The sequence below is a fragment of the Thalassophryne amazonica genome, chromosome 3 (genome assembly GCF_902500255.1).
Source record: "Thalassophryne amazonica chromosome 3, fThaAma1.1, whole genome shotgun sequence".
Lineage (NCBI taxonomy): Eukaryota > Metazoa > Chordata > Actinopteri > Batrachoidiformes > Batrachoididae > Thalassophryne > Thalassophryne amazonica.
The window spans coordinates 81,279,144-81,296,612 of NC_047105.1; the positions used below are offsets into that span (position 1 = coordinate 81,279,144).

The 17,469-nt window shown below is 40.4% G+C and overlaps 1 long non-coding RNA gene across 1 annotated transcript; it reads left to right on the forward strand.

The window, feature by feature from the left end:
* The first annotated feature begins 2,041 nt into the window (after window positions 1–2,041).
* Window positions 2,042–5,390, forward strand: LOC117507958. The gene is made up of 4 exons (XR_004559906.1): window positions 2,042–2,378; window positions 2,698–2,780; window positions 2,855–2,981; window positions 4,895–5,390. It is a non-coding gene; the product is annotated as an uncharacterized LOC117507958 (long non-coding RNA).
* Window positions 5,391–17,469: the final 12,079 nt, after the last annotated feature.

Sequence of the window (17,469 nt, forward strand, 5' to 3'; positions counted from 1 at the left end):
GGACCCCGGAACCGGGCCGAGGAATAGACTCTATGTCCCACCAGAAGCAAGGGCTGCGGTTCTGGACTTCTGTCACGGTTCTAAGTTCTCCTGTCATCCGGGGGTGAAAAGAACCGTGGCAGTTGTCCGGCAGCGCTTCTGGTGGGCGTCCCTGGAGACCGACGTCCGGGATTATATCCAGGCCTGTACCACCTGCGCCAGGGGCAAAGCCGACCACCGCAAATCATCGGGATTGCTACAGCCGCTGCCCGTACCTCATCGCCCCTGGTCTCACATCGGCCTGGATTTTGTCACGGGTCTCCCGCCGTCCCAGGGAAACACCGTCATCCTCACGATAGTGGACCGATTCTCCAAGGCGGCCCACTTCGTGGCCCTCTCGAAGCTCCCAACAGCCCAGGAGACAGCGGACCTCATGGTCCACCACGTCGTCCGGCTGCATGGGATACCATCAGACATTGTCTCCGGTCGCGGTCCCCATTTCTCCTCGCAAGTCTGGAGGAGCTTCTGCCGGGAACTGGGGGCCACGGTCAGTCTCTCGTCCGGGTATCACCCCCAAACCAACGGGCAAGCAGAACGGGCCAACCAAGAGATGGAGCAGACCCTACGTTGTGTGACAGCCGCGCACCCGGCGGCCTGGAGTACTCATCTGGCCTGGATCGAGTACGCCCACAACAGTCAAGTGTCATCAGCCACCGGCCTCTCCCCTTTTGAGGTGTGTTTGGGGTATCAGCCCCCATTGTTTCCGGTGGTTGAGGGAGAGGTCGGTTTGCCCTCGGTCCAGGCCCACCTGCGGAAGTGCCGTCGGGTGTGGCGTGCCGCCCGTTCTGCTTTGTTGAAGGCCCGGATGAGGGCGAAGACCCATGCAGACCGGCGGCGGACCCCAGCCCCAATGTATCGCCCCGGGCAGGAGGTGTGATTGTCCACCAAGGACATCCCACTGCAAGTGGCCTCCCCGAAACTGAAGGACCGCTACATAGGACCATACAAGATCCTCAAGGTCATCAACCCCGCCGCAGTGAGGCTTCAGCTTCCGGCCTCACTGCGGATCCATCCCGTGTTCCACGTGTCTAGACTCAAACCACATCACACCTCGCCCCTCTGTACTCCCGGTCCGGCGCCACCCCCTGCCCGGATCATCGATGGCGAGCCGGCTTGGACTGTGCGCCGGTTTCTGGACGTCCGACGGATGGGCCGGGGCTTTCAATATCTGGTGGACTGGGAGGGGTACGGCCCCGAAGAACGTTCCTGGGTGAAGAAGAGCTTCATCCTGGACCCGGCCCTCCTGGCCGACTTATACCGCCGCCACCCGGACAAGCCCGGTCGGGCGCCAGGAGGCGCCCGTTGAGGGGGGGGGTCCTGTTGTGTGGGCCGCTGAAGAGGAGGTACTGCTGGCCCACCACCACCAGAGGGCGCTGCCGCCTCACAGGAGCAGCCAAGGTGACAGCTGTCACCTATCAACCGAGACAGCTGACTATTGAATACTTTTGCCTTTGCACAGAAAGAGAGAAGAACAGCAGGAGACTGTATTTTGGGATAAGTACTCGCATTCCTGCACTACAGTGTTGTTGTTGATTAGAGGTGGAGGTGGTGTTTCCACCCTATGTGTTGCTGGGTGCAGCCGCACCCACATCTGACTGTTTCTGTTCCTCGCCAGCAGTACCGGATCTGACGAGCGGAGGCAGTGGCCACCTGGGAGTTCGGGACTTGTTTGCTCCAGTATTCCCGGGGTTCGGTGGCGGAGGAAATCGGGTGGTTCCGGTTCGACTCGGACAGACGTCTCCTATCGTCGAGCCTGCCCACACGACACCATTGGATTTGGTTATAACCACAATTGTAATCTGTTGTGTGTGTTGTGCGTATTCACAACAGTAAAGCTTTGTTATTTGACTTTCTCCATTGTCCGTTCATTTGCGCCCCCTGTTGTGGGTCCGTGTTCCTACACTTTCACAACAGAGGGTTTATGTTGTGATGGAGTACTGTGAGGGTGTTGATCTGGCCAGCCTCATCAAGTGCTGCATCGAAAAAAGGTAAAAACATCATCCTTAAGTTGTCTTCACTTTGCATATTATTTCTGCATGTAGTTTTATGTCTGTGCTTTGTAGAAATATCTGCAGTATTAACTGTTTGTCTGTTCATCTCAACAGTTTTTTCCTCCCTGAGAAACTCATTCTTCAGGTTTTGGAGCAACTGGCCTCAGCCCTGGAACACTGCCACAGACGCCCCAATGGCAGTGTTGTTCTCCATCAGGACATAAAGCCAGCTAATGTTTTTCTCGATGACGACTTAAACGTTAAGTTGGGTGATTTTGGGCTGGAAGACATCCCACTCGGAATGACTACGTCAAAACACAGCCTGGGAGTCTTCACTACATGTGTCCAGTAAGCCCATTATCTTGTTCGTTTCTTTATGAAGTACCTTCTTGTCAAGAGAAATTTCAAAGATTTACAAGTACGGGTCAATGCAGAGCACAAAGAGATCGTCCTCAGTAACAGTAGTCGTTTCTGTACAGTCACGTTTTTTTTTTTTTTTTTCCACGCCCCTGTCACGAAAGTGCCCATTTTCATGACAGTTTTTGTCATTTTGCCATTTATAATCCTACCCCTTCTCTTAACTCTAACCATAGCGTTAATGTGTTCCCTCCCCTAAACCTAACCATTATAAAAGAAGAATATAAACTTCTTTCCTTTGTTTTTCCAGGAAAAACTCAACAAGACTTTTTAACATGAAAAGTCTGATATCTGGTCACTAGGATGTCTCATTTATGAGCTGTGTACTTTAAAGTAAGTATTGGAACATATAACTAAGCTGATTGTATCAAACTTGTTACCAGCAAAATCGAATTTCTCCTCTCCAGGCCTCTGTTTCCTGGTGATGGAGGAAAATGTCTGATCGACAGAGTCAACCATGGAAAGGTTAAAAGAATTCCGTCCCGGTATTCAGACGAGCTGAACTCCCTAATTGGCGACATGCTGCAAGTTTTGGTAAGATACACTGTTATTTAGTGTGCTGTCATTCAAAACAATCACTTCTGCCAATTTCACACGAGGCTATCTATCTATCTTTATCTCGTGGATTTGATGAGGGATTCAAATGCTGGTTCATCAAACTTCGTCCATGGGCCAAGCAGGTTTTCGGTACCACTTAAGGAGATGAAACGACACTTAGAATCCAGCCTCAGTGTACCATGGTCTATACAAAAATGTATAACCATACCAAGGTGGTAGTTATAGCCAGCTGGGGGTCAATGAAGAATGACACAGAGGTAAAAAATACTTTGATCTTGTTAAAAACTATACTACTTCATTTGTCTGATTTTAATGATTCCAAAAAGCTATAGTTTGGACTATCTATGACTGAATGTTCTGGAGTTATGGGGTAAAAACAACACAAATGGTGACAAAGGTCAATGCAAAATATTGTTTGGGTTAATAGGGTTTTAAAAAGCAATAGTTTGCACCATCATGCTTAGTTATCATATTACAGAGTAACATATGTCACAATACGCATTACATCATAGCTTCTTTTTCTATAATAAAATACCATGACCATGACCAAATCTTCTCCTGTATTAATATTTAGGTTTTAATAGCTACTCCTGCATATTATATAGTACCATATTTATTGTATATGTTGTTTATTACCCTTACTATTTAAATATAGTTATATATATGATGTCTTATCTTTCTTATGTCTTATTATTTATTATTATATATACATTTTTCTTGAGCCACTTGGGTGGGTAGGGAGAGTTCCCATGGGATAAAAAAGCTTTTTAACCTACCATCCCTGGTTCTCAAGACCAGGCACCTAAGCGGCTCTACTCTACTCTATTCTACTCTTCTATTTTACTCTTCCTTATTAGATATTTAGATATACCTTAGTATACTAACATAGTTCCACCTTAGAATTGGAATATAATATATAAGATATATACACCTTACTGAATATTCATGTCACAGAATCCAATGGATGTTGACCTTGTTTGACCTTTACTTTGGAGACCAAACATTCACCACAGTCAAAACTATTTCATTTAATAATCCTTTTATTTCAACCAATAACCTACTTCATCTACTTCACCTAAATAACCCTGAATTTGTTCAATTCGACAACTGCATCATAGTCAGCCTTAGAACTTTTCAGCCTACCCTCGTATTTCACCATTTGAGTTGTTTTTACCCCATAACTCCAGAACATTCAGTCATAGATAGTCAAAACTATACCTTTCTGGAATCATTATGATCAGACAAATAACGTAGTATAGTTTTCAACATGATTGTTACATTTTGACCTTTTTTTACAAATGGAGAATATCTCTCCTTCCTCTGTCTTTTATGCCGTCTCCTCTGCTTAAGACACTCTTAGGCTTCTTAAAATCCTCCTCCCTACTCTTACCAGTTTGGCACTCTTAAGGCCCTTAGGTGCTTTATGGACAACAATTATCTTACCAAGGGAAAATTCTAAGAAATGTCTAAGAATTCGAGGAATTCTAAGATTTTTCTTAGAATAATGTCACTAGGAGCTAGTTTTAGCCTTGCTTCATGGATACAGGCCCAGTTTGTCAGTTCTCTGGATTACTCACTTTTTCAGTCAGTCTCCACAAAACCTGCTCAAATGATCTTATCTAGTTGTGAGAAAATGTGTTCTCCCATCCCTATTTATTACCCCCAAAAAACACAGTATAACTGCAGTTTTCCACACTGTGATCCTTTTAAATCTTTGACATTTTAGGGCAAAATCTGATGTGGCTCTTGTTTCAGTCTGTTGCGGTCTGTCATTTAAAGTGGATCATTCTGAAATAACTGACAGACAGTTGTCACATTTGTCTCATAAAGAATAAAACAGACAACTTGATAAATGTCTGAGTAACTTTTTTTGTCTTTGTCACCCACAGGGTCGTGCAACATGAGTTGGTGTGCACCAGTGACCTCTTCGACCTTCACTTACCGAACATGATATTGCTTCTATCTTCTTAAATTAAAACAATTGTCATAAAATGAAATATATCTCTTACTGTTTCTCCCATTCAGCTAATAAAATGTATTTTGTGATTCATGAAAGTTTTCAAACATGTTGTCTCCTCCCATAATAACATAATGATCAGCATCGGCATGAAATTATCACATTGAGAAGTCATTATGAAGTTATATTCATTCATTCATTTTCTATACCCACTTAATTAAGATATTATTATTACGATGATTATTATAGAGATTATATCTACCATGCTAGTTGGAAATGCCTTGTAATGCTCCAAGAAGAGTTAGGGGACTTGGCTGAGGACAGTGAAATGTGGGACGAGCTGCTTAGTCTGCGGACACCATGACAAAGACGTAGAACGTCTGTGTCATGTGTTGTCTGTGTTGTATAGCAGTCAGATAATGATTATTGTTACTGTTCCTTTATTGTCATAATTAAACCAACATAATTTATGTCATGATGTGTAGTTAGTTTGTCATTTACAAGACAACAAATGGTGATGTCATCTGGGTCTCCAGCTGGAAGGTAGGAGGATTCTTCATTGTATAAACTAAAATATTTGTGTTTTTAAAACAGACTAGTTTATTCATTTATTCATTGGAAATACAGTTGTATGCAAAAGTTTGGGCACCCCTGATAATTTTCATGATTTTCCTTTATAAATCATTGGTTGTTTGGATCAGAAATTTCAGTTACATATATCATACAGGAGATGAACACACTGATATTTGACAAGTGAAATTAAGTTTCTAGTATTTACAGAAAGTGTGCAATAATTATTTAAACAAAATTAGACAGGTGCATACATTTATAATAAACTGAATAAACGTATTCAGCATTTTTTTTTTTTTTTTTACTTTTTTGTATGAATGACATCCAGTGGATCCACAGAGATGCATAATAGAGGAAATTGAACTGAAATTGTGAATATCTGATTATCTGTCCAGTCCAGTCACTTATTTGGTTGAAAAATTTTTTTTTTTTTTTTGGTCAGAATGCCATTAATTTGGTCAAAGGAGATAATTCATATAGGTTTTGACAGAAAAATAGGGCTACAACTGCAAATCGGGCTGAAATTGCGAATATCTAAATATCTGTCCAGACACTTATTCAGTTACCAGTTACTTATTCAGACACATATTCAACTTTTTTTTTTTTTTTTTTTTTTGATATGAATGGCATCCAGTGGCTCCACAGAGATGCATAATATAGGAAATCGGCCTGAAATTGCAAATATCTGTCTTAATATCTGTCCAGTCCAGTCCAGACACTTATTTGGCTGAAAAAAAAAAAAACTTTATTTTTTTTGGTCAAAATGACATCCTTTTCATTAAAGTAGATGATTAATATAGGTTTTGAATGAAAAAATTGGGCTACAACTGCAAATCGGGCCGAAATTGCAAATATCTGTCCAGACAGTTTCCAGACACTTATTCAAGTTTCAACAATCTTTTTTTTTTTTTGTATGAATGACATCCAGTGGATCCACGGAGATGTATAATAGAGGAAAATGAACTGAAACTGCTAATATCTGTCTGAATATCAGTCCAGTCCAGACACTTATTTGGCAGAAACAAAATTCCTTTATTTTTTGCTCAGAATGGCATTAATTTGGTCCAAGAAGCTGATTAATATGGGTTTTGACTGAAAAAATTGGGTTACAGCTGCAAATCAGCTTGAAATTGTGAATATCTGTCTGAATATCTGCCCAGACACTTATTCAGTTACCAGTTACTTATTTAGACACAGTGGCTTGCAAAAGTATTCAGCCCCTTGGTATTTCACACATTTTAATTTGTTTATGGCATTTCAAATACAAAATGTAAATCAGGCTTCTCAATATAAAAAATTCTAAAATTATCTTCCTAAGACTCAAACTGAAAGTTTGCATGTGAACAGCTTTGATTGGTGATCAGAAACACCAGGGTTTTGAAAGAAAAGGCAGAGAGACAGTGCTATCTCTCTCTCTCTCTCTCTCTCTCCCTCTGTCTTACTCTCAAAGCTGAAACAAGAGATGGAAAGTTTTAAGTTTGCTTGTGACTTTAAATGCCAATATTTTCTACTTTTCTTTGGGTGGGGGGACAGAAGGACTCTGAACATTGCGATCTGATGTTCCTAGCCCTGACAAGGAAGCAGTGCGTCCTGCTGTACATCTGGAAACCTGAGTGCCGTTTGCTTTACTGTTTTGAGAACGGAGTTCATTTCTACAATGCAAAAAAACAAAAAAAACAGGCAGTAGTGCGGCAAGGGCTACACGTGACAGTACGGGGCTACACGTGACAGTACGGGGCTACACGTGACAGTACGCATACATTAAAAGCAAACATACGCAGCTGCGAGCAAATCTGCGAACGCAACGGCAAGTGAAAAACACTGAGTACGCGTGCATTTCGGGTGTACAAACAGTGATTAGAGTTTTGGTATTTGAGAGATTTGAGACATATTTCGCGTGTTTGGAGTGTGTATTATTATGGTAGAGTATTTAGCGTGTGTGGATAGTGCGGTGGTGTCTTTGGGTTTCTTTTGTAAAAATGAGGCGTCTTATGAATGTTGAGCAAGCGCTTCAGTTTTTTTTAATTGGAGCAAGACGGAGTTCGCATCATCAGGGTCTCAACCAGATAGGATCAGTGATGCCGGTAATGTGTTACTTAGTAACGTGTTACTCTAATCTAACCACTTTTTTTTATTAACGAGTAATCTAACGCGTTAATCTTTCCAAATCAGTAATTAGATTAAAGTTACTTCTCCAAGTCACTGTGCGTTACTATTATTTTTCATTGTGGGTCGATAGCAGCATTAAACTTGGTCCGTGGGCAGGGGGTCGGGGTTCGACTGAACTGCCCACTTTAAGTGAGCTGTGAGCTTTTCATCCGCGGTTTTCTGCAGCAGCTACTACTCGTCCTCACCGCTTATGCTTTTTTTTTTCCTCCGAGCTGCTCCGTATCTGCTGCTAAAAACAGCTGATCCTCCACGACGCGTCAACAACACTATTTTCCACTCAAATGCACCTAAACTCTCTTTCTGAGGACCACATGATGTGAAAACGCAATAAAACTTTAACTGTAAATCTGGTCATGTTTTCTGCATAAATAAATGTTATCCATTCTTTGTGCTCAAACACCAAAGTAGGGGTGAATCCAGATGGAATGGGGGCGTGGGGCAAGGATGTGCCCCCCCACAACACCCCTAGATTAAAGGTCCAGTTTTGAAGCCGTTTTTTTTTTTTTTTTACTACAACTACTAATACTACTTAAAATAATAATAATTTCGACAAGTAAAATGTTTAGAGATAATTTAAATGTTAGAAAAATGTTAGAATTTAATGGTTACATTTATAAACAATGTAGGTTAGAAATTGCAAGTTTTACTGTTACGGTGCTGTCAACAGTTAAATATGAGGTCAAGAAAGAGGTCTTTATTTTATTTTTTATAAAACAAGTATTTATTTTCATTGAAGTCAAGAAAGGGTGACTGTAATGTGAGTTTTGGCAAAACAGGTATGACTGTCATGTTGAGGTGGCAGAGGGTTGTTGTCAGCAGCTGGGGAAAGTAACTAAAAAAGTAACTAGTAATCTAACTAGTTCCTTTCCAATTGAGTAATCAGTAAAGTAACTTAGTTACTTTTTCAAGCAGTAATCAGTAATTGGATTACTTTTTCAAAGTAACTGTGGCAACACTGTTGAGGATTCTGATGATGATGGAGATGATCCCTCTTTTGTACTCGACGAGCAACCAGAGCAGGTGGATCCACCGACATGCGCACAGATCTCCATCCACAGTGGGTCGGATCGCATGCTTCTCCTTCCAGCTTCTCCAGGACTCAGGTGCTACAGAGCTCCGTCCCAGCGCTGCATTCTGCAACGCATAGCAAGATGCAGACACACAGTGCTCCAGCAGTTACTGGAGCACCTCAACCTTGAGTTTGAGGAAGATCATTTTAGAAATTTTTATTATTTATATTTTTTTGTATTTCTTGTATTTGAAATGGCATAAACAAATTAAAATGTCTGAAATACCAAGTGTTCCAATATTTTTGGAGAGCACTGTATCCCAACCTTATGATGAGTGCAAAATGAGTGTGGTATTATTACTGTTTTGTTTAAGAATGTTTAATTTTCACTGTTGCTGCACTTTGTGTCAAATCATAGTCATATCTTATATTGATATGACAATATTGAGATATGACAATTTGGCCACAATGTACATCACTATTGTCAACTACCTGAAAACTTTTAATATTAATGTACATCTACATGAAAAAAAATGCTTCAAGTGGCATGGGGTTAAGATGGTTGTAATTAGGGGGGTCTGGGGAGTGGAGCCCCCCAGAAGCCGAAAGGTTTTAGCCACAGGCTAATGCTCCCCTGAAGCATTTGCTTAAAAAACAGTCTGAAGGACGTCAAAGACATGTGAGATGCTGAGAGTTTCGCTTGATCATGTCTGCGACATATGCATATTAGATATTTATCACATATTCTAACAAAAAATAAAGAACAAGAACCATATTGTCAACTCCATTGTCAAGTTCCACCAGAGAAACAACAAGGAGCCCTTGCTTCTCACTTCTTGTTCCCTAGTATTTTGGAGAGACTATGGATATTGCTAACAACACTGAACAATGCACATCGCTAATTACATCTGGATTCACATGCCATTCCAGCAGGGGGTGGCAAATTCATCTATATATTTAAAGTAACTGTCTGTAGACATCTGAGACAGGATTGTCTCAAGGCACAAAGCTGGGGAAGGCTACAGAAACACTTCTGCTGCTTTAAAGGTCTCAATGAGCACAGTGGCCTCCATCATCTGTAATTGGCAAAAAACAAAAACAAAAACTTTTTCATGTTGTCATTATAGGGTGTTGTGAGTAAAAATTTCAGGGAAAAATTTAATTACTCCATTTTAGAATATGGCTAGGGACATGACCAGGGTGCATCCTCACCAGATGCCCAAACCACCTCAGCTGGCTCCTTTCAGTGCGAGTCCCTACCTGGATATTTGACCTTCTCATCCTGTCATTCCTGTGAGTGTAAGCCCAGACACCTGATGGTGGAATCTCATTTCCACTACTTGTATCTGTGACCTTGTTCTTTTGGACATTACCCAAAGCTCTAGTTTGTGGAATCACTGGCGAACGTGCCTGTATGTGGGACAGTGAGCTATGCAATATCTGTATGTTTTTTGTTTTGTTTTGTTTTTTTTTTTTGCTGTGTTGTGATGTTTTTATCTGTGTTATGGATCCCCCTGGGTCTGGAATAAATGAATTCTTCTTCATGACCATAGGTGAGGACAGGAGCATAAATTGAATGGTAAATTGAGAGCCTCACCATTCGGGCTCAATTGGAACTGATTTGGTGCTGAAAAACCTATCCCTGTATGTGATGCCAAGACAAGATGGATGTGCTCATTGTCAAATAAATACAATTCTGCAGTCCTGATGAACTATTTTGAAACTTTTGACCTGGGCCTCCAAGATGCAATATTTGCTGGTTATATGGAATCAAGTTTGATGAGATTTTGAACAGGGCTTTAATCAGTCATTTGACTGGACAGGTTGAAGTGGGTGAGACTTACTGAGCATGGAGAAGCATGGAGATAGGCCACTTTAAATTAATACATACAGTTACATGTACATACAATTAATACATATGGTACGTTTCTGCATCTTTATACAAAGTGTCGACATACAAGTCTAAATTGTAAATGGACTGCATTTACACACATTCACACAGTCATGTCAGGGTGTTGCCATGCAAGGTGTTCAACTGTACACCGAGAATAACTTGGGGATTATGGACCTTTCCAAAGGGCCAGTAGTGATTTATCCAGTCTGGCAGGGATTTGACCTGAGCCTAGGTAGAGTAGTTTTGACTTGAGCACAAAACCTCAAAGTGAACTGAAAAAAAAAAATTTTTTTTGACAAATATCTTTATTGATTTTTTCTTTTTAATTAACAAACAAGCACATACACAAACAAAGCAACAGGAACAAAAGAACAAAAGAAGGCACGTTAACAGACATAGTCATCAGGGACAACAGCAAGTAAATATAAAATCGGGAAATTAACATTAGTGAAGAAAGTAAAAAGAATAACATGAGCAAAAAAAAAAAAGGAATGAGTTATACAATTTCAGACAAACCCCCTCCCTCCAAAAACTCCATAAACAAATCCCAGATCTTAACAAATCTGTTATATTTCCCCTTGATCAAATATGTCAATTTTTCCATGGCTATACAGTGTGAGAGTCCTTCAGCCCACATTTGCTTACTTGGCCTATACATAGATCTCCATGACAGAGCAATTTTATGTTTTGCTTCAAGTATACAATATATGACCATTGATTTCTCATATTTACTGAGTGTACAATTTTCCTGGAAAAGTCCCAGTATACAGAGCTTAGGGCATAGTGGAAGATGTGTATCAGTAATCTTAGACAAAGTCGTAATTATCTCTTTCCAAAATTCTTGGATAATGGAACACTCCCAAAGACAATGAAATAGAGTCCCTTTATGTGTACCACATTTAACACATAGATCAGGTGTGTTAGGATCAACATGATGTTGTACTACTGGAGTGATATATGTTCTCATCAGCCATTTGTAGCCATTTGACTTAGTGCTTAGCTCAGATAAGATAATTACAGTGGGCGATTTTAACATCCACACAGATGCTGAGAATGACAGCCTCAATTAATCTATTATTAGACTCAATTGGCTTTGCTCAAAATGTAAATGAGTCCACCCACCACTTTAATCATATCTTAGATCTTGTTCTGACTTATGGTATGGAAATTGAAGACTTAACAGTATTCCCTGAAAACTCCTGATCTGATCATTTCTTAATAACATTTACATTTACTCTGATGGACTACCCAGCAGTGGGGAATAAGTTTCATTACACTAGAAGTCTTTCAGAAAGCACTGTAACTAGGTTTAAGGATATGATTCCTTCTTTATGTTCTCTAATGCCATATACCAACACAGTGCAGAGTAGCTACCTAAACTCTGTAAGTGAGATAGAGTATCTCGTCAATAGTTTTACATCCTCATTGAAGACAACTTTGGATGCTGTAGCTCCTCTGAAAAGAGAGCTTTAAATCAGAAGTGCCTGACTCTGTGGCATAACTCCACAAACTCGCAGCTTAAAGCAGATAACCGTAAGTTGGAGAGGAAATGGCGTCTCACTAATTTAGAAGATCTTCACTTAGCCTGGAAAAAGCAGTCTGTTGCTCTATAAAAAAAAGCCCTCCGTAAAGCTAGGACATCTTATACTCATCACTAATTGAAGAAAATAAGAACACCCCAGGTTTCTTTTCAGCACTGTAGCCAGGCTGACAAAGAGTCAGAGCTCTATTGAGCAGAGTATTCTTTAACTTTAACTAGTATGACTTCATGACTTTCTTTGCTAATAATTAGAGAAAAAATTACTCAACCATCCCCAAAGACGTATCGTTATCTTTGGCTGCTTTCAGTGATGCCGTTTTTGGTTAGACTCTTTCTCTTCCGATTGTTCTGTCTGAGTTATTTCATTAGTTACTTCATCCAAACCATCAACATGTCTATTAGACCCCATTCCTACCAGGCTGCTCAAGGAAGCACTACCATTATTTAATGCTTCGATCTTAAATATGATCAGTCTATCTTTATTAGTTGGCTATGTACCATAGGCTTTTAAGGTGGCAGTAATTAAACCATTACTTAAAAAGCCATCACTTGACCCAGCTATCTTAGCTAATTATAGGCCAATCTCCAACCTTCCTTTTCTCTCAAAAATTCTTGAAAGGGTAGTTGTAAAACAGCTAACTGATCATCTGCAGAGGAATGGTCTATTTGAGAGTTTCAGTCAGGTTTTAGAATTCATCATAGTACAGAAACAGCATTAGTGAAGGTTACAAATGATCTTCTTATGGCCTCAGACAGTGGACTCATCTCTGTGCTTGTTCTGTTAGACCTCAGTGCTGCTTTTGATACTATTGACCATAAAATTTTATTACAGAGATTAGAGCATGCCATAGGTATTAAAGGCACTGCGCTGCGGTGGTTTGAATCATATTTATCTAATAGATTACCAGTTGTTCATGTAAATGGGGAATCTTCCTCACAGACTGTTAATTATGGAGTTCCACAAGGTTCTGTGCTAGGACCATTTTATTCACTTTATACATGCTTCCCTTAGCAGTATTATTAGACGGCATTGCTTAAATTTTCATTGTTACGCAGATGATACCCAGCTTTATCTATCCATGAAGCCAGAGGACACAACCAATTAGCTAAACTGCAGGATTGTCTTACAGACATAAAGACATGGATGACCTCTAATTTCCTGCTTTTAAACTCAGATAAAACTGAAGTTATTGTACTTGGCCCCACAAATCTTAGAAACATGGTGTCTAACCAGATCCTTACTCTGGATGGCATTACCCTGACCTCTAGTAATACTGTGAGAAATCTTGGAGTCATTTTTGATCAGGATATGTCATTCAATGCGCATATTAAACAAATACGTAGGACTGCTTTTTTGCATTTACGCAATATCTCTAAAATTAGAAAGGTCTTGTCTCAGAGTGATGCTGAAAAACTAATTCATGCATTTATTTCCTCTAGGCTGGACTATTGTAATTCATTATTATCAGGTTGTCCTAAAAGTTCCCTGAAAAGCCTTCAGTTAATTCAAAATGCTGCAGCTAGAGTACTAACGGGGACTAGAAGGAGAGAGCATATCTCACCCATATTGGCCTCTCTGCATTGGCTTCCTGTTAATTCTAGAATAGAAATTAAAATTCTTCTTCTTACTTATAAGGTTTTGAATAATCAGGTCCCATCTTATCTTAGGGACCTCGTAGTACCATATCACCCCAATAGAGCGCTTCGCTCTCAGACTGCAGGCTTACTTGTAGTTCCTAGGGTTTGTAAGAGTAGAATGGGAGGCAGAGCCTTCAGCTTTCAGGCTCCTCTCCTGTGGAACCAGCTCCCAATTCAGATCAGAGAGACAGACACCCTCTCTACTTTTAAGATTAGGCTTAAAACTTTCCTTTTTGCTAAAGCTTATAGTTAGAGCTGAATCAGGTGACCCTGAACCATCCCTTAGTTATGCTGCTATAGACTTAGACTGCTGGGGGGTTCCCATGATGCACTGAGTGTTTCTTTCTCCTTTTGCTCTGCATGCACCACTGCATTTAATTATTAGTGATTGATCTCTGCTCCCCTCCACAGCATGTCTTTTTCCTGGTTCTCTCCCTCAGCCCCAACCAGTCCCAGCAGAAGACTGCCCCTCCCTGAGCCTGGTTCTGCTGGAGGTTTCTTCCTGTTTAAAAGGGAGTTTTTCCTTCCCACTGTTGCCAAGTGCTTGGTCACAGGGGGTCGTTTTGACCGTGGGGTTTTACGTAATTATTGTATGGCCTTGCCTTACAATATAAGTGCCTTGGGGCAACTGTTTGTTGTGATTTGGCGCTATATAGATAAAATTGATTGATTGATTGATTGATTGATTGTACTGAAGTAATTTAAACCGTGTATTTATCGTTTGAACTTGGCTTTGTAAGGATGCATGCTTCCATTCTTCATCAGTTATTTTTTCTTTAAGATCTAGACACCAGGCATGTCTTTTATCAATCTGAGGATTCTATTGATTTTGCAATGATATTGTGATAGAATCGAGAGATGAGTCCAGGTCTACCACAATAGTTCACAGCTATCGTTTCAATAGTGTTCAGGGAGGGTAGGCTTAAGGAGTTTTGAGTTTGTTTTGTGAAATGTCTAATTTGCAAGTATTTGAAAAAATGTTTGGCATCAATGTTAAATCTTTGCTTGACATCAGTAAAACTTAAAAGGACTTCTCTGTCATAAAGATCTGATATTTTGTTGATACCCTTATTAGCCCATATCTTAAAGCCAAGATCGTTTGTACCTGGTGTGAAATTTCTATTTCCCCAAATGGGAGTAAATTGGGATAAAGCAGCATTTTCTTTTAAGTAGTTCAAAACCTCATACCAGACGATCACTGTATTCCTAACAAAAGGATTTAAGGTTAGTTTTTTCAAAATAGAAAGGTTAGCTGAATGGAGATATAACTTAAGAGGGATTTTGGAGGTTGTCTTCTCCTTAATCCTCGCCCAGTTAGGGAATGATGTAGTGTCAAACCAGTATGAAGCCGCTCTCAATTGTGCAGCCCAATAGTATCCTTGGAGAAAAGGGACTTTTAACCCACCCCTATCATATGGTAAATACAACAGAGTCATGCGTAACCTGGGGCGTCTGTCATTCCAAATGAAATGACAAAAGATCTGCTTCATTTTGGCAAAAAAGTTAGTAGGAGGAGCAAGTGGAATGGTTTGAAAGAGGTAAAGGAGCTTAGGAAGAATATTCATTTTCAGAACATTAATACGTCCAATCATGGACAGTGGCAGAGATTTCCATCTGTTTATAGAGCACATCACAGATTCAACTATGGGGTCATAATTAGTGGGTACCAATGATTCCATTGTTGGTGTAATTTTAACACCAAGATACGTGAAGCTATCCTGGACATTCTTGAAGGGGGTGTATAGCGGTGGAGTTATTCTTTCTGAGCTTTTCAGGAACATAATTGTAGATTTTGTTGCATTAACTTTATAGCCAGAAAAACTCCCAAATATTTCTATACATTTCAATAGGGCAGGTACAGATTGCTTCAGGTTGGTCAGGAAGACAACCACATCGTCAGCAAAGAGTGCTATTTTATTCTCAATATCATTTATGTTAATACCGGTTATCTCAAGGTTGTTTCTGATTGTAATAGCCAAGGGTTCTATAGCTAATACAAAAAGAAGAGGTGATAAGGGACATCCTTGTCTTGTGCCTCTGGAGAGAGGAAACTGTTTTGACACTATGTGGTTGGTCAATACTGATGCCCTTGAGGCATAGTACAAGATCTTAATCCAGTTAAGGAAATAACTGCTTATACCAAAATGTTGAAGAACTTCAAATAAATATGTGTGTTCCACCATATCAAAGGCCTTTAAAGCATCTAGACCTATCATGGCCATGTCAGGTGTTTCCTTTTTAGCAAGTATAATATTTAATACCCTACGGATATTGTGGAAACCTTGTCTGCCCAATATAAAACCAGTTTGATCTGGCTCAACAATAGATGGCAAATGCTTCTCTAGTCGGCGTGCAAGAACTTTGGCTATTATTTTGGCATCATTATTGATCAAAGATATTGGGCGGTATGACTCACATTTTGTAGAAGGTTTGCCAGGTTTTAATATTAAGGTTATAAGTGCAGTTGAGGGTAATTCACCTTTCTCTAATGATTCCTCACACATATCTAATAAGGGAGTAAGTAGCATACCTTTAAATGTTTTATAAATGTCAATAGGAATGCCATCAGGCCCTGGTGTTTTCCCTCCTTTCAAGATATCAATAAAAAATTTCAGGCATTCTATTCAAAACTATATACATCAGAAACTAAAGCAACTCCTCACTCTCACTCACTTGACAACTTTTTAAACCAAATAGACATACCTAGGCTGGATGACAATGCTCAAAAGAACTTAATCTCCCAATATCCTGGTCTGAGCTATCAGAGGCCATTGATAGTATGAACTGAAAAATTAACACACTCATTTGTTATCCAGCACAACGGCTGACTGCAGTCCCACACAAAACATCTTAAGTTGCAGAGAGTGTCATTTGCTGTCCAGTTTGTGCAACCGCAGTTTTTAAACTGATGAATTTCTCAGATCTAATTTAGGAAGGGTGCCTTAGTGGTTAGCACTGCTGCCTCAAATCAAGAAGGATGTGGGATCACTTCCCACCTGTGGCCTTTCTATGTGGAGTTTGCATGTTCTCCCCGTGTTTATCTGGGTTCCCTGTCTTCCTTCCATGACCAAAGACATGCAGGTTAAGTGAAATGGAGACTTTAAATTGACTGTAGGTGTGTGTGCGAGTGTGAATGTGTTTGTCTGTATATATGTGGCCCTGCACAACAGACTGGCATCCTGTTCAGGGTGTACCTCACCTCATGCTCTGTGACTGCTGGGATAGGCTCCAGCCCCACTGTGTATCCAAGTTTAATTAGCTCAGTCAGGTGTATTCACCCAATCAAAAGCTGAGAGACTTGGGTTTAATAGAAACAGAAAATAGACTCACTGCCAATTTTATTAGGTACACCTGCTCAATTGCTTGTTAACACAAGTAGCTCATCAGCCAATCCCAGGGCAGCAACTCAATGCATATAGGCATCTAGACAAGTCAAGATGATCTGCTGAAGTTCAAACCGAGCATCAGAATGGGGAAGAAAGTGGATTTAAGTGACTTTGAATGTGGCATGGCCATTGGTGCCAGACAGGCTGGTCTGAGTATTTCAGAAACTGCTGATGTACTGGGATTTTCACACACAACCGTGGATGAAAACGTGTTGCTGATGCCAGAGGAGAATGGGCAGACTCATTGTTCTTGTGTGGGTCACATCTTCTTTATCTAATCACTTTCAGTGAGTCTGATATG